General features: G+C 38.3%; 1 protein-coding gene across 2 annotated transcripts in view; it reads left to right on the top strand.

Moving 5' to 3' along the window:
* The window catches only part of LOC149154725 (uncharacterized), a 166,008-nt gene that overhangs the window by 2,756 nt on the left and 142,624 nt on the right, over window positions 1–20,628 (top strand). The gene's annotated exons all lie outside the window — the stretch shown is intronic.

A 20,628-nucleotide genomic window follows, 5' to 3' on the forward strand; every position in this document is an offset into this window, starting at 1 on the left:
GAGTGAAAGAGAGAGAGCAAGAGAGAGAGAGAGATCGAACGATGAGGCTGATGATGTTAAGGTCTTCTGAGTCTGATGGCTAAATGTGAGGGACGCAAATACAACACTGGCTCATTATTTGAGCCCTTTGGAACCATCGAGGACTTTGTCTATATGATCTTGGGGGGATGCATGAGCGAGGGATACTTCTAACATTTGAGGTCAAAAGAAAGAAACTTTGAATGGACCTCTATCTGCTCCTCTAGGTTTGGGAAGTAGTTTGATGGGTGAGAAGTACTCTACTTCGAATTTGTTTGTAGCTAATCTCTCCAACACTCTAAGAACGTGTAGCTTGATGTACGAACCGATATTGTCGAGTCAGTCTCGATAATATTGGTTGGCCTCCCAAGGAGGGAGGCTGAGGAGAAACTCAAAGTCTCACCATTTGCCCATTTGGTGCACTTTAGAACTCTACCTTTGTCGTAGAGTGTGAATGTATCCAAGAAGATGCTCTTGAAGAACAAGCTCACCTCTACTTGTATGAGCAAAACAAATACGATAGCATTATATCTCATTAAGATATCAAAATTGAAAGATGATATTGCTGCAGTGGGGACCCAATCGAGAATGTGCTAGTCTAGAAATCTTTAGAATGTGAGAGATTATATTGTTGCAACGGGGGTCTTAGTGGATGAGTTTATTGCTCGGCTTGTTGCAACTTTTGCCATAGTGTCATACCTTCCCATCAACACAATTTTGGGTGTTGGGTTGTATGTTGATAGCTAAGTCACATGGTATCGATTTGGCAATGATTAGGTCCAATTTGAGTTCAAATTTTTTTGAGGTTCGCCATTAGTTTTGCCTATATGCATTTTCTATATATATACATATATTAACTTTAAAATGAAATGGAGCATAAAATAGTAAGAAATCAATATCAATAAACATAAAAAATGCTATCATGGACATGGAATCTGCAAGGATTGATTACAAACTTGAGTTGTGACATGAAGTTATGAGTTTTGAGCTATAGACTTGGTTAACGGCAACGAGGTTCATTGAACCTCAAAGTTTATTTTTAGGTTTGCCAAATTTTGAACCTCAAGTTTGAAGTTTGATGAACCTTGTGACCTAGGTTGACAATGGAGCCTTGAGACATGTGATTTCAAACAGATCAAACTTCTTCAAGTGAGAGGAACAAACTATTGGCATGTAGGTGGAGTTTGATGATAGCAAGTACCTAATGATTGAGTTAGGGTCTATCTCATTTCACATGTGAATTGGAGAAGTTATGGAAATACACAAAATATTAAATGTTCTTGGTATTACTAAAAATATCCTTTTGGTTTCTTGCCTAGTAGATTTGAAGTGTGGGGTTGAGTTTGATGATCAAGAAGTTATCATTAGAAGTCGAGACCTTGATCTTGGTCAAGTTTTGGTTAGAGCTGTTAGGGAGGTGGATTTTAAAGATTGCTAGTAAATCTAGTGAAGTAGAGAGCCTTGTTGACTAGCAACAACAATCTTTGCGAGCTTTGGGACAAAAGATTTGTTCACTTGACTATAGTTCCGTACTTCTTTTGAAGGATATGGCGGTTGGATCTTTTGACTTCAAGGTGGAGAAGAAAGGAGTGTGTAAGGGATGTGCACTTGACAAGCATGACAAGGCTACTTTCCCAAGTAGTGAGCATAAAACAAAAAGGACTCTTGATTTGATTCATTTAGATGTTTATGGATCCATGTCATTAGCTTCATTGATATGTAATATATTGTGTTACTTTCATTGATGATTTAGTAGGGTCCAACACTTTAAAGCTCTTGTTGAGAACCGGGTAGGTTGGAAGCTCAATGTATCGAGATCGAACAATGGATGCGAGTATACCTCTAATGATCTTGATTCCTTTCGCAAAAAAGAAGGGATCAATAGGGAGTTCATGTCACCTTTACAACCTATAGCAACGTGTGATTGTTGAGAGAAAGAACATGTGGATAGTAGAGAATGCTAACTCTATGGTTCATATCGTAGATCTGTCCTTGTTCCTTTAGGCATAAGCAAGTTGTATTGCAATCTACATATTTAATAGATGTCCTCACATGATGTTGAAGGACAAGACTCCAATGGAGGCCTTCATGGGGGAGAAACTACATGTTTTTCATTTCAAAGTGTTTATGAATCTAATTTACACTTATGTACTAAAAGAGAAGAGGACAAAGCTTAAGCCCTGTATCTGGAATGGTATTATAGTTGACTACAATGGGTCCTCTATGGCTTACAGGATCTATGTTCCATTTCAGAGAAAGATAATAGTAGGTTGAGAATGGGATGCATGGTCTTCCAAGTCTTGTTGGGAATGCGTTATATTCTTTGCATGGTTATCTCTACACGTATATATGCGTCGGGCTACCCCCAATGTTTTGTTTTTTGGTGAGGGGTGGTGTTGCTTTTGGGCTATTTCGATCAATGGTTTTTTGTCCCACTGTAATCTAATCTAGGTTAATGGATTAGGACTGTAGTCTAATTTGGGTTAATGGATTAGGATTTTAGATGTTGCGAAATACCTAAATATTGTATTATGTATAGTAAAGTAAATGCAATGAAGAAGATAGGGGTGCGATTCTAAGGTTCGATGGTTTTTTTGGTTAAGTGTTTCTAGGGTAATTTCTATGTATTGCATGTATATCATTGTTGCTTTGTCTATATTGCTGAAGAATTTGTATGCATTGTCTCACTTTAAAAGTTTAAAACTTGTAAGTCTTAGGGCTCCCAACAATGATTGAGGAGGAGACAACACTTGCTACTCCAAATGTTGATCCACATATTTCAAGGACTCTTGGTTTAGGTCAAATAGGTTTTGTTATAGGTATAGAGATAACTTTACCACCCACGATAGCTAGGATATTGAGGTGTCTTACATAGGCATTGCAAGAGGTAGAGAAGTAAGTTGTTGCATAATGACTTCTTTTTGGGCAAGCCACCCTCCTAATAAATTTCCAGTTGTGTTGCATAGATGTCTTCCATCATTGATGCAAAGCCTTCTAATTATGAGGAGGAGATAAATATGCAGGTATGGTGGGATGCCATGGTGGAGCATAACCCCATCATGAAGAATGATGTGTGGCAGATTATGTTGAGACCAGAGGGGAAATTAATGGTTGATTCCATGTGATTATACAAGGTGAAGCATGTAGTTGATGATAACATAGAGAAGTGCAAGGATCAATTTGTAGCTAAAGGATTTTCCTAGAGAGGGGAAGTCCATTATGACGAGGCCTTTGCACATTGTGCTGAGTATACTCCTATGAGGACCATTGTGTCTTTAACATCTATTTTTGATTGTAGCTATATTAGATGGATGTTAAGAGAGCCTTTTGGAATGGCTTGATTGAGGGAGAAGTATACATTAATCAACCAAGAGGGTTTGAAGTGCTTGTGCAATTTACTTGTGTGTAGATTGAAGAAAGCCCTTTGTGTATTGAAGTAGGCACCCTATGCTTGGTACCTAAGGATTGATGTGTATTGAGCTTCAACAAAACAATCACAAATCCTAATTTTTTGCGCCAAGAGGCACTCTCCAGTGCAATATGGTAGCGATGTTGTAATGTAATGTTTAGCATTTTGACTAAGTAAAATTACATAAAAATAAAATAAAATAAAATAAAAAGATTAACGTAATGTAGTGTAAACTTTTTTAACTTGGTCAAAATAAAACAGAAATAAGTAAAAATAACGAGATAAAAATAACCCTTAAAAAATAAAATAAGAATAAAAATAAAAATGGCCCATGGTATCCATGTGGAATGTAGCCTATTTAAAGGGAGAAATTAAACTAGCCTAGATCCATTTAAACTGTGGATCTACCCAGTGCCTAGAGGGATCAAATCTCTTTTCACTTCAGCAAAACAATAATAAATCCTAATTTTTAGTATTTATTTGATGGATTTGGTCAATTTGTTTTGGGCCAATATGTGGATGACTTGATACATGCAAGGAGTTCAAAGAAGCTTATTATAGGGTGCAAGATTGAGTTGACATAAGAATTTGACATGAAGGACATTGAATCAATGCATTATTTCTTGAGTCCAAAGGTGTGTTAGATATGATAACAAGATAAGATAGTTTTTTATCATCCAACAAATGACCACTAAAGTAGGACAATAAGATTGCTAAATGTAATGATGTCAATACAAAGTGGAGCACAAAGATGACTTCTATAAAAAGCAAGTCAGAGAAAGTAACTTTGCTGATTTAAGCTAATGCTTGAAAACCAAACTTTGAAAGCAAAAAGTAAGATTTGGGAGTGGCATGTACAATGGGAATGGATTCAAAATATGGAGTACAAATAATGTAGGTGTATTAGGGTTTGCTAGAGCTAGTTCCCCTAACGTCCACGATCGAGCAGAGAAAACTCAAGATAGAAGAGAGTTTTAGGAGTTAGAAGATGATCTAGACTATAGATTGCATTATTGCATGGAAGGGGTCACTTGCTACTGGGGTTTGGGTGAATGCATCTAATTGTTGATATGGGATCTGGATTGACATTGCCATTGAGGTCTTTGAGAAGGAAGGTTAGTCCCCTAAGTTCACATTGATGTGGAATCAAAAGTAAGGTTGCTATTAGTTTGTCTCTTAGTGCGTTTTGTCGCAAAATCTAGCAAGCCTTGTGATGGCATTCACAAGGCAAGGGCTAGACCTTGTAGCAAAAATCAAGAGATATTGTCACCTCAACAATTCTCCTCCTACTCTTTAGTGGAATTTTACCTTGAGGAAGGCTTCCCCATATTCACCTATAAGGATAATCTATGTGCAAGGCTCAAGCCGTTTTAAATAGGCTAGGTATAGATACCCTATGTTGGACAAGACCTAGTTCTTCTTGATAAGGGAGCAATGTATCATGTACCTAGACAAGATAAAGGCTTCTATAAGTTAGGGCTTCTTGATATGCATTGATAAATAAATTCTTAGACCTATAGAAGTTCAAGAAAGGGTTCACTTGAATATTGGGTCAACAAAGCAAAAGAGAAAATCCTAAATAGGCTTCAAGTTGAAGCTCAACTAGGGTTAGGGTTTCCAAGGCACAAATTCCACTAAGAAGCATGATGTTAACCCTCTTATGAGAAAATTTACCACCATAAAAATTAGATTTCGCCTTAAGAAGGTAGAGGGAGATAAAACTTAGGTCAACATTGTCTAACATGCATCCACAAAGGATTAGAAACAATTCGGCCCTAGGAAAAAGCCCTAGCAGCTTGCCTTAGAAGCCCTAGGAAGTATAAAAGGAAGAAAAAAATTTCATTTTGAAGAATTTTGATCAACAATTCTTTTACTAGTGCTTATTCTTAAGGCAAATTTTAAAGAAAAAAGGCAATTGATTGTTGTAAGGGGTGAAAAATGTATTTTCGACTTTATAAAACCCTAACTATCTTTTTCGCGAGGGCAAAAATGAAATAGAAGAGGCATGCTAGGAGTTATTCTATGGATATCAATGAAGAAAATATTTAACATGCAAAATTCAACCAAGATTTTCTCCAAATAATATGCTTTTAGTTGTGGATCAATAAGAAACCCTAGTATTAATTTATTTACATGCAAAATAATGAAAAACAACACATACAATTTCGTCTAGGAAAATAACTTCTTTCTATCCCAAAAAGGCATCTCTAGTACACCAATCTCTAATAGCAAATGCTCCATAAAAATCACATCTCCACAGTAGCAAAAAAGACTAGGCTAAATAATGCCATAGAAGAGAGGGCCAAAATTTCAAGTGTGATCATGAATGAAAAGAGTGTAGGGATCCTCTATCTATACGGGGTTTATCCCTTCACTTTACACAATAGTATTATCCTACAAACCCCTACACAAGTTTGACATGGAAGAAAAGGGGTTACAAGCCAACCCCATGGCTCCAAACAAGCTCAATAGTATTTTTGTGCGTGAATTCGGATTTGAGTTTTTTGCGAAAATTAAAATCTGGGTATAAAATTTATTGGCACATTAAATCATTTGTTGGATTTAAGTAACATGGTATTAAGGCCAAGCCTCTGAAAGAAATTCAAGCGTTGCACAAGTTCAAGCTCAAAGGGGTTCGTGGTCTTTAGCAACAACTAATCAAGGCTTTGATTTACCATGGCAACTAGTGTTAAGTACGATGATAGATTAGAAGGAGCCTCAAATTATCTCCAGTGGAAAGTTCATATTACAATTCTCTGGGAGAACAAGTTATGGAGCTTTGTCAGCTCCACAGTGGTTGTGCCTACCTCAGGTTCTATTGCCTTAGACCTCCATGAGGTGAAAAAATCTAGGGCACGGAGGATCATCTTGGGTGGGGTAAAAGATCACCCGATTCCCCGTTTGTCAGAGAAGACAACAAAGGAGATGTGGGATGCACTCACAAAATTGTACCAGAGTGGTAACTAGAACCAAGAGATGGTTCTAAGGGACAAACTTCACATCACCAAAATGTCCAAGGGAGAAAGTGTGGCTTCTTAACTTATTAGGTTCATGCAGGTACAAGATGAGATGGCAGTCGTAGGGGAGGAGCTGACAGTGGTTGTGCCTACCTCAGGTTCTATTGCCTTAGACCTCCATGAGGTGAAAAAATCTAGGGCACAGAGGATCATCTTGGGTGGGGTAAAAGATCACCCGATTCCCCATTTGTCAGAGAAGACAACAAAGGAGATGTGGGATGCACTCACAAAATTGTACCAGAGTGGTAACTAGAACCAAGAGATGGTTCTAAGGGACAAACTTCACATCACCAAAATGTCCAAGGGAGAAAGTGTGGCTTCTTAACTTATTAGGTTCATGCAGGTACAAGATGAGATGACAGTCGTAGGGGAGATAGTTCTAAACACTGAATTGGTGCATATAGCCTTGAATGGATTTACGAAACAATGGGATGTGTTTGTTAACTACATCATTGGATGAGAACATCTTCCCACATGAGAAATGTGTTGGGATGATTCATATAGGTAGAGATTCGAGAAGGGTCTCAACGTGGAGACCAAAAGAAGAAAGGTGAGGAGGAATAGACTTCTAGCATCCAAGAGCAAGAGAAAGGCCAAGAAAGGCTCTATTGAAGGAGCTACCTCATAGGGTAAGAAAAAGAAGTTAGACATCAACAAAGTAAAATGTTTTGCTTGCCACCAGCCATGACATTATGCCAACCTATGCCTTAACAAGAAAAAGAACAAACAAAAGAAGTAGGTCATTGCTATAGCTGAGATGGACGAGTTTGCAATAGATTTGAGGATGGGTTTTCACTTATCCTATGTCTCTCTAGTTCAATGGCCACCAATGTGTGGTACATTAATATTGGTGCTTCATGTCACATGTGTTACATGATCAGAGTGCGAGGCTACTTTACCAGTCTAAAGGAGCACACTTTAGATTTCCACATTGAACTTGGTGACAATGCTAAGTACAAGCTAGTAGGCAATGGAATTGTCAAGTTTCAAAGGGAGTATGGGAAGCCTTTACTGGTGAAGGGTGTGTTGTATGTTGTAGGATTAAAGAAGAATTTGATCTCTGTTTCAGCACTGGAGGACAAGGGTTATGTGGTGGCTTTTCGGAAGGGGAAGGTGTATATTTGTCTTGAGGTGTCAAACCTCAACACAACAAAAATGCTTGGAGTAAGAAGGAACACGTTGTACAAACTTCAGTTTAAGCTAGACAAATCATTGGTGAATAACACCAACAACATATGACTTGGGGGAGTTATGGCATAGGAGGATGACACACTTGTAGCATGGAGCACTTAGAGTGCGTAGGGAAGTTGTAGCAGTTCTTCCAGCTTTCATTACAGATTAACATGACGTTTGCAAAGGGTGTGCCATGGGCAAGTAAACCAAGATCGTGTTTTCTAGAAGTGACAACAGGTCCAAGGGGATCTTGGACTTGATTCGTTCAAATGTATGTGGCTCCATGTCAGTTGTCTTTTGGAGGGTTCGACTACTATGTGACCTTCATAGTTGACCATTCCAAGAAGACGTGGATCTATTTTATGAAGACCAAGGATGAGGTCTTCAACCGATTTCAAGAGTTTAAAGCTCTTTTCGAGAACCAGATGGGGAGAAAGATCAAAGTGCTTAGATATGACAATGGAGACAAGTACAACTCGAATGCATTTAAGGAGTTTTGTTCAGATTCTGGAATTAAGAGGGAGCTGATAGTTCCATATAACCCATAGTAGAATGGAGTATCAGAAAGGAAGAATAAAGCCATTCTTAGGGCAACAAAGCCAATGCTGCATGATCAAGATTTGCCTATGTTCTTATAGGTAGTGGTGTGTAACACGACAATTTATTTGCAAAATAGGACTCCACAACTGGTGTTGGGGAAGATGACCAAAGAAGAGGCATAGAGGTTGAAGAAACTAGAGATTGGGCATTTTCGTATCTTCGGATGCTTGTCTTATTGCCACTTTCCTCTAGAGAAGAGGACCAAGCTCAAGTCTATTGTTGAGAAAGGCATTTTTGTTGGGTACAATGAAACCTCAAAGGCTTACAGAGTCTACATTCACGAACTCAGGAAAACAATGGTGCGAAGGGATGTGAAATTTGAGGAGGACAGGGCCTTCAGAAAGTCTTTTGGATCAATGCTAGTTGAGGTAGAGGATCAGGAGCGAGAAGCACCAAAATAAGGGAGACAACCATTACAAATTACAGAACCCAGACTATGTTTAGGACAAGTAACATGAGCATGATGAGGAGTAGGATGCTCCATTGATCGAGGCCAGGACTTCCAGGAACAAGAGGTTGAAATGGGCAGAGCGTACCTTGAGGGAAGCTCAAGAGCATGTGTATGCGCCTGTTGCTACAAATTCTAGCAGACGTTGGAGAGAGAAACCCCACAAAGCATAAGCTAGACCAAGAAGCAACAATGGGTAGTGGCCCACTGTCACCACAACCAAAAACCCCTTATCTTTATGGATTTTCACCGATGGGACGAGTCTTGGTAGGAGATAGTTTATTTATAATAGATATTCAATGGCTAATGTGTGAAATGATCTCTCTAGGAGCTCTTCAAGAAAGACACAACTTATATCCAAGGCTTCACAAGGAAGGAATCCACTTTCTATGATGAGACCTATAAAAGAGGGCACAAGATCTAGGGTTTGATAAATTATAGGAGGAGAAAATGTTTCTTACAATGTATACCAACTATGCTAAGGCTCATGAAACCTTCAAGGAAACCCTTAAGTTGAAGGAAGAAGAACTAGGGTTTCCCTCTTGCACAAACAACTAGGGCTAGGAAATTTATGGATGAAATTGAAGTGGATGTTGACCAAAAGATAGAGTTTGTGGCAAGTACTATCCTCTTGATATTTAGGGTCTCCAACCACCAAAATTCCTCTTGCCTAAGGATTGGTACCAAGCCCTAGTTTCCTAACTTAGCTTTGAAAGGGCCGAATTGAGGGAGAGAAAACATGGATAAAATTTGAGAAACTAATTAGACTAGTGCCTTGTCCCTTGGGAATATGGAGTCCGGAAGTGAAGGATCATAGCAGCGCTTACAGGTACATTTGATGATGACAATGCATGGATCATTAATAGTGGAGCTTCAAGACATATGACAGGAGAAACTAGAGAACTACAAACTTTATCAAAAGGATCATCATCTCATTCAGTGGAGCTTGGAGATAACAATAGCTATGTAGTCAAAGGTCTTGGATCTACCTCGCTGAAATTAGAAGATGGTGGAAAGCTTCATCTCAACGACATCCTCTATGTTCCAATTTTGAAAAAAGAATTTACTTTCTATTTCTTGTTTAGAAGATAAAGAAGATAGGATTGGGATTCCCAAAGGAAGGTTGTATAAACTTTAATACATTCTCCTCAAGCTCTTGTTCACATTGATATTAGTTGCTCTGAACTTTGGCATAGAAGATATGGGCACCTTCATTATAAAATATTGCCCTCTCTAAGTAAAATGGTAAAAGGCATCCCCAACTTAAAGGAGGATCATGAAGGAGTATGTAAGGGATGTGCTTTGGGGAAGAATACTAGGAAACCATTTTCAAGTAGTGACTCAAGGTCTAAAGAAATATTAGACCTCATTCATTCCGATGTGTGTGGACCAATGGCAAATAAATCTCTTGGAGGCCATCTATATTATGTGACCTTCATTGATGATCATTCTAGGAAGACTTGGATTTATCTTCTCAAAACTAAGGATGAAGTCTTTGAAAAATTCAAGGATTTCAAATCAGAAGTGGAGAACTTGACAAAAAGAAAGATAAAGACTCTTAGATCTGACAATGGTGGTGAATATACATCTAAGGAACTCATAGCCTTTTGCAAGGAAGCAGGTATTAAGAGGGAGCTCATAGTTCCCTATAATCTTGAACAAAATGGAGTAGCAGAAAGGAAGAATAGGACCATTGAAGAATGCATTAGAACCATGATATTTGATCAAGACCTTCCAAAATTCTTATGGGGAGAAGCAACAATGACAACAATATACATACAAAATAGAAGTCCTCATAGAATTCTTGAGAATATGACACCAAAGAAGCATTCTTAGGAAAGAAGCCATGTGTAGATCATCTTCATATTTTTGGATGCCCTGCCTACATTCACATTCCTAAGGATAAAAGAAAGAAGTTGGACTCTACTAGTTTAAAGGGTATCTTTGTTGGATATAGCCTTTCATCAAAGGCTTATAGAATCTACATAAAAGAAGGTCGTAGAATTGAAGTTAGTAGAGATGTAATATTTGATGAAAACTTTGCATACAAAAAGTCTAAAGATATTCCCGTTGAATTTGATGAAGAAGATATCCCACTCTTTGAAGAAAAAGAGCAACATGACAAAGCACCTACAAATCAAGAAGAAGGACCAAGTGAACCCATTCAACCTACAATCATTCTCGAAGTAAAGAAGAGGCCAAATTGGTTAAAAGCTACACTTGAAGATGCTGAAGGACATGGAGCAACAAAAATACTTTTAGACAAAGCAAGAAACCAAAGAGGTACTCCAGATATGCAACTTATATGTCAAACTAATTGAAGTAGAACCAACCACATTTGAACAAGCCACTCATCATGATGAATGGAAGAAAGCCATGCAAGAAGAATATCAATCAATCATGAAGAATGGGGTTTGGGAAATTGTTCCTAGACCTAGTGACAAGTCTGTTGTCACCTCTAAATGGATCTACAAAATCAAACATGCAATTGATGGGAGCATAGATAAATACAAAGCAAGATTTGTAGCAAGGGGTTTCTCTCAAAAGGAAGGTGTGGACTATGAAGAAACATTTGCTCCTACAACTAGGTACACTACTATTAGATCCTTGATTTCTTTAGCAGCTACTATGGGATGGAACATCCACCAGATGGATGTCAAAACAACTTTCTTGAATGGAACCATAGATGAAGAAGTGTACATTGAACAACCAAAAGGTTTTGAGATACATAGCAGGGAATCTCATGTTTGCAGGTTGAAGAAAGCTCTATATGGCTTGAAACAAGCACCTAGAGCTTGGTATGCTAGAATGGATGCCTATCTTATAAGAATTGGATTTGTCAAAGGCTTTGCATACCCAAATTTCTACATCAAAGTAGTAAGGAATGAACAAGTCATCATTCTATTATATGTAGATGATTTTCTCATTTTAGGTGTGGAACATAGAATTCAATAATGCAAAAATATGTTGGCAGCAAAAGTTGAAATGAAAGATATAGGACCTATGTAGAAACCTAGAGAAATCTAATATTTGAGCTTAGTAGTTTGGCAGAAACCTAGAGAAATCTATCTTGGTCAAGGAAAGTATATCATCAAGATTCTACAAAAGTTTGGTATGATGGATTCCAAGCCTATGACAACTCCAATGATCACCAATTTAAAGAAATTGAGAAGTTCAGATTCTAGCCTCGTTGATCCTACATGTTATCGTTAGTTGGTTGGCTCATTGATGTATTTGGTGAATACTAGACTCGATATATGTTATGCAATGAATGTTCTAAGTCAATTTCAGTTGGAGCCATGTCATGATCATTGGATAACTGCCAAGCATATTTTGAGGTATTTGTGTGGGACTATTCATCACTGTCTAAAGTATGATGGAAAGGAGATCAAATTAACAGGTTTCACCAATTCAGATTGGGGTGGCAGTGAGAAGGATGGAAGAAGCACTATTGGTGGTTGTTTTAGTTTGGGATCTGCTATGATTTGTTGGATAGTCGTAAATAAGATTCGGTTGCTTTGAGTAGTGTTGAGGCTGAATATGTTGCTGCTTGTGAAGTTGGAAAAGAAGCTATTTGGTTAAGGAAACTTCTATTAGATTTGTTTGGAGGGCCCTTGGATCCCATAGTTATAAATTGTGATAATCAAAGCAACATCGAAATGCTTGAGGACCCGTGTTCCATGCCAAAACTAACAATATTATTAATAAGAATCACTACATTAGAAGTTTGGTTCAAGATGGTGTCGTGAAGCTACAGTACATGCCAACGTATGAACAAGTAGCTGACTTGTTGACGAAATCTCTTCCCAACAGGAAGTTAGTTTATTTTAGGAGTATGCTTGGATTAGTGGATATCTCTGATTTGGTTGAGAGGGAGAGATGAAGTACCATCAAATTGCCTGCATGTTGCTACTTGGGAGGACATCGTGGCCTGGTTAATATTGAGATCTCAGTTGATGTCTAGATCCTAGAGGGAGGGTATCATGTGGAGCTCCGGTTTAGTGTTGATACCTGCCACTTGGATACCTGTAAGGTTTGGTGTCAGGCATGGAGGCCTAGATGGTATCTATATCCTGTTGGATGGATACGAGGGTTGTAGCCTGATGGTACCTATAGTGGCAAATGTCTAGATGACACCTTAGTCCCTGTTGGGAGGATACCTTGGTAGTGAGGGTATCCCAAGCATTGCGTATGTTATAACTCTTCTATGAACAATGTCAATTTGAGTACATCCTTGTACCTATTTGTACTATTATGAATACCTCCCTACTTAAGAGGGAGTGTTGAAAATGTAACTATGGTTCGTCTTCATAATTGCTATTGTACGTTGCCATTATGTATTTATTGTAAAATTGAAAAAGAAGAAAAAGAAAATTATTTTCAAGCATGGGTTTCATGCTCATTTTTTTATTTATTAGGTCAAAGCCTCTATTATAGGCTTTTAGTGTTTCTCTTGCATCTTAAGAGTCTTTGTCACATTTATTAGACCCTTCTTGGGCTTTTGTATCATGTAAAGAAAATTATTTTTGAGTCAAAATAGTCATTTGTCACCTCCTCACCAAGTCGGTCATGCCTTGAAGAAGTCAGCCTAGATTGGGGCAATTCAACCCTATGGAAGCAGTATAAATAGAAGAGGAGCTCAACCTATTTGGCATCCATCATCATCAAGGTCGATTTGCAGTCGAAAGAGAAGAAAAAGAGTGTGAAGTCAAGGAGAAGGAAGGACAAATCAAAGGAAGAACAAAATTGAAGTTTTTGGGCATCTCTCTCTCACACGTGCGAGTTTTTCTAGGGTTTTTGGGCAAGTTGCAGGGGCTGAAATTTCTGCAGTAATTGTAGGTCCGAAATTTTGAGTTGCAGGGGGTTGAAATTCTAGATTGAAGCAATTTTGAAGGAGTTGACTATTGTTGACTGAAGCAGGATTTGTCTACTTGGAAGGAGGGCTGACTTGGTGATTGGAGGAAGTCTTTGTCTTGGTCAAAAGGTCTTGGATTGTCTCACTTTGACTTGATTCAATTATTGAAGAAGAGTTGACTAGGGTTTCCCCTTGAAGAGGGGTTTTGCGCTGGGTGGGTGTGTACATCTTGTGTCTCTTGTTCTTATGACCTTCATGCATTTTTGATTTGGTAATTGCTTGGTGAAAGATAACCTAATAAAGAAGTAAAATAAGCCAACACATATCACAAGTAATTATCAAGAAAAGAGGAATCAAGCCCTAATAACTACATGCGTTGATTTCTCAACAGAGTTATGTTTTCGCTGTGAAGAGTTGTTAGAAGCTCAACAATATTTTCTGTGCATGGATTCAAATTTTTTTGTTAAAATCAAAATCTGGTTATAAAAAATTCTTGACAGATTAAATCGTTTTGCTGGGTTTTGAAAAACTAACTAATTTCTACCTGAATTTCTATTGTGAACACCTTTTGGAGATCCTGTGGCCATTTTGCATTTAATGGTGTCGATCTAAAGAAATTTTGGGCACATTGTCAGAAAATAATTGCTCCTAAAGCTAACTCCCCGCAAGTATGTGCTAAATAGCCAACTCCTTCCACACATGTCGTCTCTAATGCTAGGTTGTCCCATGAAATGTAACAATGAATGCATAATAGAAGCTCCATGTTAGTATTGTAGGAATCACCCCCTTGCATCTCACCTAGAACAAAGCACCTTATGGAACCGTTGTCAATGCAGCCTTGGACCCACACTTCTAAAAAAATGGAGCCACGATTCAACCTCGATTTGTGTCCTTCTTGGAAATTTGGAATTGCCATGTGCCAAACCAAGCTCTCATACACGCTCCCATCACACTTCTTGGATGCTCCCTAGGTGCTTCCTTTACGGTCCCTAATATCCTTTTACTTAAATTTTTAGCATTAACATTAATCGTTTCATGTTGTTTGAGAGTGGTTCCAACCTTATCGGACTTCATATGGAGAAAATGGAATTTCACATCCCATTCAAAATTCAACAGATTTAATAGGTTTTAGGATTTCAAGATCAATGTGTTTGTAGCATTTCTTTGGATTCTATCACGTATGAGGGTGTGGGATTGACATTTAATTAAGAGCACCAAGCCCTTTATGTACCCCAATGTTGGTGGTGTTGATTTTTGAACTCCTTTGTCATGAACTTTGCAAAAACGTACCATTCACTCAAACCAAAATCATTGATTAATCCTGTTAAACTTTTTCTACCTTATTTGAACACTTGGATTAGGTAATTTGGTCAAAATTGGGTAGTGTCAACTAATGTCCCTAGAGAATTGAGGTATAGACAAAGGCTAGACAAGAGGAGAAGAGTGAAGGATGGTACTGGTGGATGAGGATCTTGATATAAGGGATGGTGGAGCATTGTTTATCAAGGAGTGGTCGAACATGCATGGCGGTGTTGCTCCACAAATACAACATTTGGCATCATGGTTGCTTTCACAATTGGTGAATAGATGTTCAAAAACTAGCTCAGTTTATTGTTTTGGACATTTTGGTCTTCATATTTTTGTGTGTAGATGTTTGTAAACACAACTATTAGGTCATGTTATTGTTGATAGTTGCTAGAATACTTATTTCATTCCATAAGTTAATAGTCTACTTTCTATTATATTACATAAAAAATTGCATGTTTGTTTGTAAATGAATGATTAATGGTTAATGCTTGAATGATTAATCATTACTGTACTATGGATGCCATTTCTATCTTGATTTATGTACAATATTCATATTTTCGTATATTCTGCATCGAATTTGGTATTTTGGATTTTTTTTTGAATATAAATGCAATATATATGTGTGTGTGCATGCATGTATTTGTATATGTAAGACACCTTCAGGATGCTTTGCTTCCAAGGATTTTTGGAAAATGATGCTTCCTACACTTTCTCTCAACACTCCCGTTTCGTGCAACATTGCTCCATGTCTCAATGTTTCATCATTTCAAAGTAGAGGCAATGATATAAGATCAAATGAATTCCCTGCATATGTGGATGCCCTAAACATGATAACATGGAAACATCTGTAGTGTAACCCACTCAAGTGGACATGCTCCTCCTCAACATGAAAAATCCCTCAAGAGGTGTAATGCTCAGGAGAAATTTCTACAAGTCAGCAAGGCTCAAGCTCCAAGGTGTATTCCATCCAGGAGATGAGCAACAAATCCTTCAAGTGGGATGTATGGCTTGAAGAAGTAACATGCATCCACAAATCAAGGCAAGTGTAGTTGATCTCATGGAAGTAGGTTGAATCACATAGATCAAAGGTCAAATCAATAAATTTTTCCAATATTTTCCATCTCCAATGATGAAATAGCCTCAAATCACGTGCAGTGCCTCCACATGTGTGCAAGAATAGGGAGCTTCATGAGAACATATTGTAAGTGCATCATAAAGTACAATCGTAACATCAAAATACAACAATGAAGCCAATAACTCTAGTAATGGAGTCCATCTATGCAACATGCAAGGCTAAAATACTGTGGAGGAACATAGCGCTCCTCATGCTTAAGTGTCTGTCTCATCAAATAACATCATCTGGTCATGATAGACATATCAAACCTTAGGGTATGTTCATTAAATGTGCTATGCCATTAATCGTTATTCATGAGCTAAAAACCATCTGAATTCCATGCCAAAGGCTTGTGCCAAATCCATTGTACAAAGATCTCAATGCAAAACTTGTGACCAAGCTCTTCCAATGCTGTAGGCAAGTTCATGGTTTATAATGCATGGCACAACGCCCTAGGCAATATCAGAAGACCCACGGCAATGTTGCAATGCCCAAGGCAAGGGATAAATTGCCCTAGGCAACACTTGTCACGATTCCTAAGGTACAATCATGATTCCCAAGGCAACCAATCTTCTCTCAAGATCTGAAAAGTATATGTATCATGAAGTAAACCATGTTAATAGTTTTCTATTGCATCAAACTTCGTTGGAGGAGAAATATAGACATGCAAAGTGGTAGTGCTCCTCTACAAGAACACCTCATCAATGCTCATGTATAAGGAAGTTAGCATTATCATCAACTGGGCTGACCCATTAAGACAAGGCATGTAATATGAAGACAAAAGCATCAATAACTAGATCATCGATTGACACCAAGGAGTATAGCACTACTATCCATATGAGCATCAATTGTAAGCGTGAAGAAAGAGCTAAGTCATCATATGAACCACTGAGTCAACATCTTATGCAACATCAAGATGTAAGAGGATCCACAACCATCACCATGCACTACCAAGATGTTATCAGCTCCAAGCGAAAATGAAATCTCTAGCATTTATGAGAATCACATAGTTACCTCTCATAGAGTATGAGGGGAACAAGACCTAGATAAACACATGTTGGGTGGTGGCTTCCACTTATTTGACCATGAATGGAGAGAGATCTGCTAGTCCACTTCGATGGCCTCTTTGAGCTGATGCACAATCTCCTCTTCTTGGGATCTACCTAGGCTGAGTTGATACATATATGATGATTGGAGGTTGTCGAGAGTACTTGTGCAGGTTTAGAACCAAACTTTGAAGCATTCTGCTTCAAGGTCATCCAATTTTTGCTTTTGTTGAACAAGAATGCTCATTACATTTGCATTTTGAGAAACACATTACTGTTCATTATCATGTACCTTAAAGGACACTGAACAAAGGGTTTTTTGGTTGCCTTGAAGTGTCTCTTCTTGGTGACGAGGGATTCTTCTCACCTCCTACAATTAACTGGAATCCATGAGTTTTATTCCCTCTACAGTTATGCTTCTAGGAACTAGGGTTGAGTAGAGATTGGTTTGTCCTAGCAAATAATTACACCTAGAGAAGATTTGGTAGTCCAACCTGCTTCTCCTCTATCCTTGTATCTACCTAGGTAGAGTTGATAGATATATGACGATTGGAGGTTGTTGAGAGTACTTGTGCAGGTTTAGTACCAAATTTTGAAGCATTATGCTTCAAGGTTATCCATTTTTTGCTTTTGTTGAACAAGAATGCTCATTACATTTGCATTTTGACAAACACATTGCTGTTCATTATCATGGACCTTAACGGAAACCAAACAAATGGTTGTTTGGTTGCCTAGGCTAAGTTGATAGATATATGATGATTGGAGGTTGTCCAAAGTACTTGTGCAGGTTTAGTACCAAATTTTGAAGCATTTTTCTTTAAGGTTATCCAATTTTTTCTTTTTTTGAACAAGAATGCTCATTACATTTGCATTTTGAGAAACACATTTTTGTTCATTATCATAGACCTTAAGGGAAACTGAACAAAAGGTTGTTTGGTTGCCTTGAAGTGTCTGTTCGTGGTGACGAAGGATTCTTCTCACCTCCTACAAATCATTGGAATCCATGAGTTTGATTCCCTCTACAATTATGCTTTTAGGGACTTGGGTCAACTAGAGATTGAATTGTCCTAGAAAAATGATTACACCGAGAGAAGATTTGGTAAGCCAACCTACTTCTCCTCTATCCCAAAGATCACTAGAACCTGGATTGAAAAGGTCCAAAGAACTGGATTGAAGAAATGGAGCCTAGGAGCAAAATTGACCCAATTACAACACTTGAAACTAAACATATACCAAAATGCAAAATGATATCCACAACTAAGTAATTGAGCCCTGTATGAACCAAAGAACAACAACCCACAAAACGAATATCCAATGTAGTTGCTAAAACAAGGAAACAACTATTACCTGGTTTGTTGGAGGTTTGCACTGATTCGGGAGCTATTGTAGTGAAGATTGAAATAATCCATGGTTCCAATCTTCAACACCAAATATCTTAGATTGAATCAACTGAGCAGTTGAACTAGACTTGAGTTGAATTGCCATCGTGCCAGCTAGAGTGCAGAGTTCAATCCCGTGTTAGCGTAGGCCGAGGTGAAAATGCTAGGGCTATCACGAAATCCTAACCCCTCTTCTCCAAGTATCCCACCTTGCTAGCAAATTTCCATGTGAAAGGGAGAAAAACCATAACAAAATTAATGCTTGCATACAACAGAGCAGGGGATATGTCCTTGCGAGCCCTCCCCATGCATTTAACAATAGGCTTGGATATTGTTGAGACATAGGCTTATTAATTGAGGGTTTATGTGGCTTAAATTCCAATTTGGTTAAAAACATTAGGGGATATATGAAAAGCTGTGACCCACATTTTTTAACAAGACTTGTTGTGATAAAGTGGTTGTTTCATTTGCTAGATTGTCAGTCTGAGAGTTGAGCTTCCTTAACACATGGTAGAACACGACCATAGCCAGATGTTGAGCTACCTTCTTGTATTTACTACTTTGCAAGGATTGAGGCTGGCTTATTGTCTTTCGAAGTTGCTTGTTGAACCCAGGATTTAATGATGACACTGGAATCCCCAATTATGATCAGTGATTCGATATTGGAGTTGGCTGCAAGGAGAATGACTTGTAGCAGAGCGTAAGCTTCATCCTGGTTACTGGATGGAGTTCCTAAACCTGAGGCTAAGGTTAGTTCTTGTTTCCATTGGGATCGTGAATGATTTCCCCCCGCTTAAGAACCACCCTTGATGACCAAGTGGCCTTGAAAATCTTGTATGCAACCAACTATAAGAACCTAGTCTCCACCCACAGAGCGCCCAACTGCTTGTTTGTTGGCGTTAACAATCTCCACCCACAGAGTACCCAACTACTTGTTTGTTGGCATTAACAAAATTTAAAACTAACAAATGCAATGAGAAATTAAGATCTACAGGAAACAAGGTAAGGGACAATGGCAATTTATATTTCTTATTTGTATAAACACTGATTTATTCTTACAATCTGCATACATTCCTACTTTGCGCTATGACTCTACATACACACTGTTTGTTTAACCACCAAACTCAACCAACTATTCTTCAAAGCTGTTCATCTTCTCTCCATTCCTATGTTCCTTCTCTCCAACTCCACGATCTCTTCTCTTTTTCTTTTCTTCTTCCCTCTCAATCCTCTGTCTGTTCCTTTCTCTTAAATGATGGGTTGGAAGTTGGATAGTTGCAACGATTGAACTTTCTCATCCATTCCCCAAACCAATTATTATTTCCTCGCATAGATGGCTCACCGATTTGCCACAAAGTCCTTGTAAGACATGTGGAATTGCAACAATGTATGATCCATGGTGTTCTAGTGAAGTTGCAACACTCACAACAGGTCAGGCTTGCAACATTGTAGCAACAAGGCTGAGTTGTAGCACTGTAGTAGCAAGGCAGAGTTGCAACACTTATTTCCTCTAAACTATTAATTAAAAATTGATCGTTGTTGATTACTCTAGGCCAAAGATGCTCCTGCATTAGACATCCTTGGTAAGAAAAACATGAGCTTCTAGCTCATGTGGGTGCAGCTGTAGATGTTATAGAGGAGGAAGGCCCTCGTGTGTGTGCTCTTTCTGAGAAACCCATGATGCATGTTCAAATCCTTTGTTTCTCCATTTGACCAAATATTCAGAAAACTGCTTACTTTGAGTCCTTTTGCTAACCCTCGTCACCATAACTTGTTCTAATTCTTTAGCGAGCTTGATGGGCAATTGTTTCTTCCACTCATCGAGGGCACCTTCTTCATCATCCCCTCCTCCTTCGTGAAACTCATACATGTCGGCAACATTGAATATCAGGGAATTGTCAAAATTCTCCAGTAACTCCAACTTATACGCATCATCAGAAATATTCTTCAGGACTCGACATGGTTTGATTTTCTTGTACTTTAGTTTACTATATGTACCTTTGGGAAGTCTTTCTTTCTTTAAATGTGCCATCACATGGCCTCCTTCAAAAGTCTTTTGTTTTTTTCACAAATTTGCTGCTTGCTTATACTTCGCGTTGTTTTGCTGTAGCTTTTGTTTGACCTGCTCATGCTTTTCTTGCATGGCCGCTAAAAACACCCTTGCATCAACACTCTTTCTATTCTCTTGATTGACAACTTAACTAAATGCGCGACTCCCTTTGGTGACCTTACATAAACAATTGGGTTGGACTCTTTCCAAC

The sequence above is a fragment of the Pinus tabuliformis genome, chromosome 9 (assembly GCF_031772625.1).
Source record: "Pinus tabuliformis cultivar Carrire ecotype Pingquan chromosome 9, CPIR1, whole genome shotgun sequence".
NCBI classification, from domain to species: Eukaryota; Viridiplantae; Streptophyta; class Pinopsida; order Pinales; family Pinaceae; genus Pinus; species Pinus tabuliformis.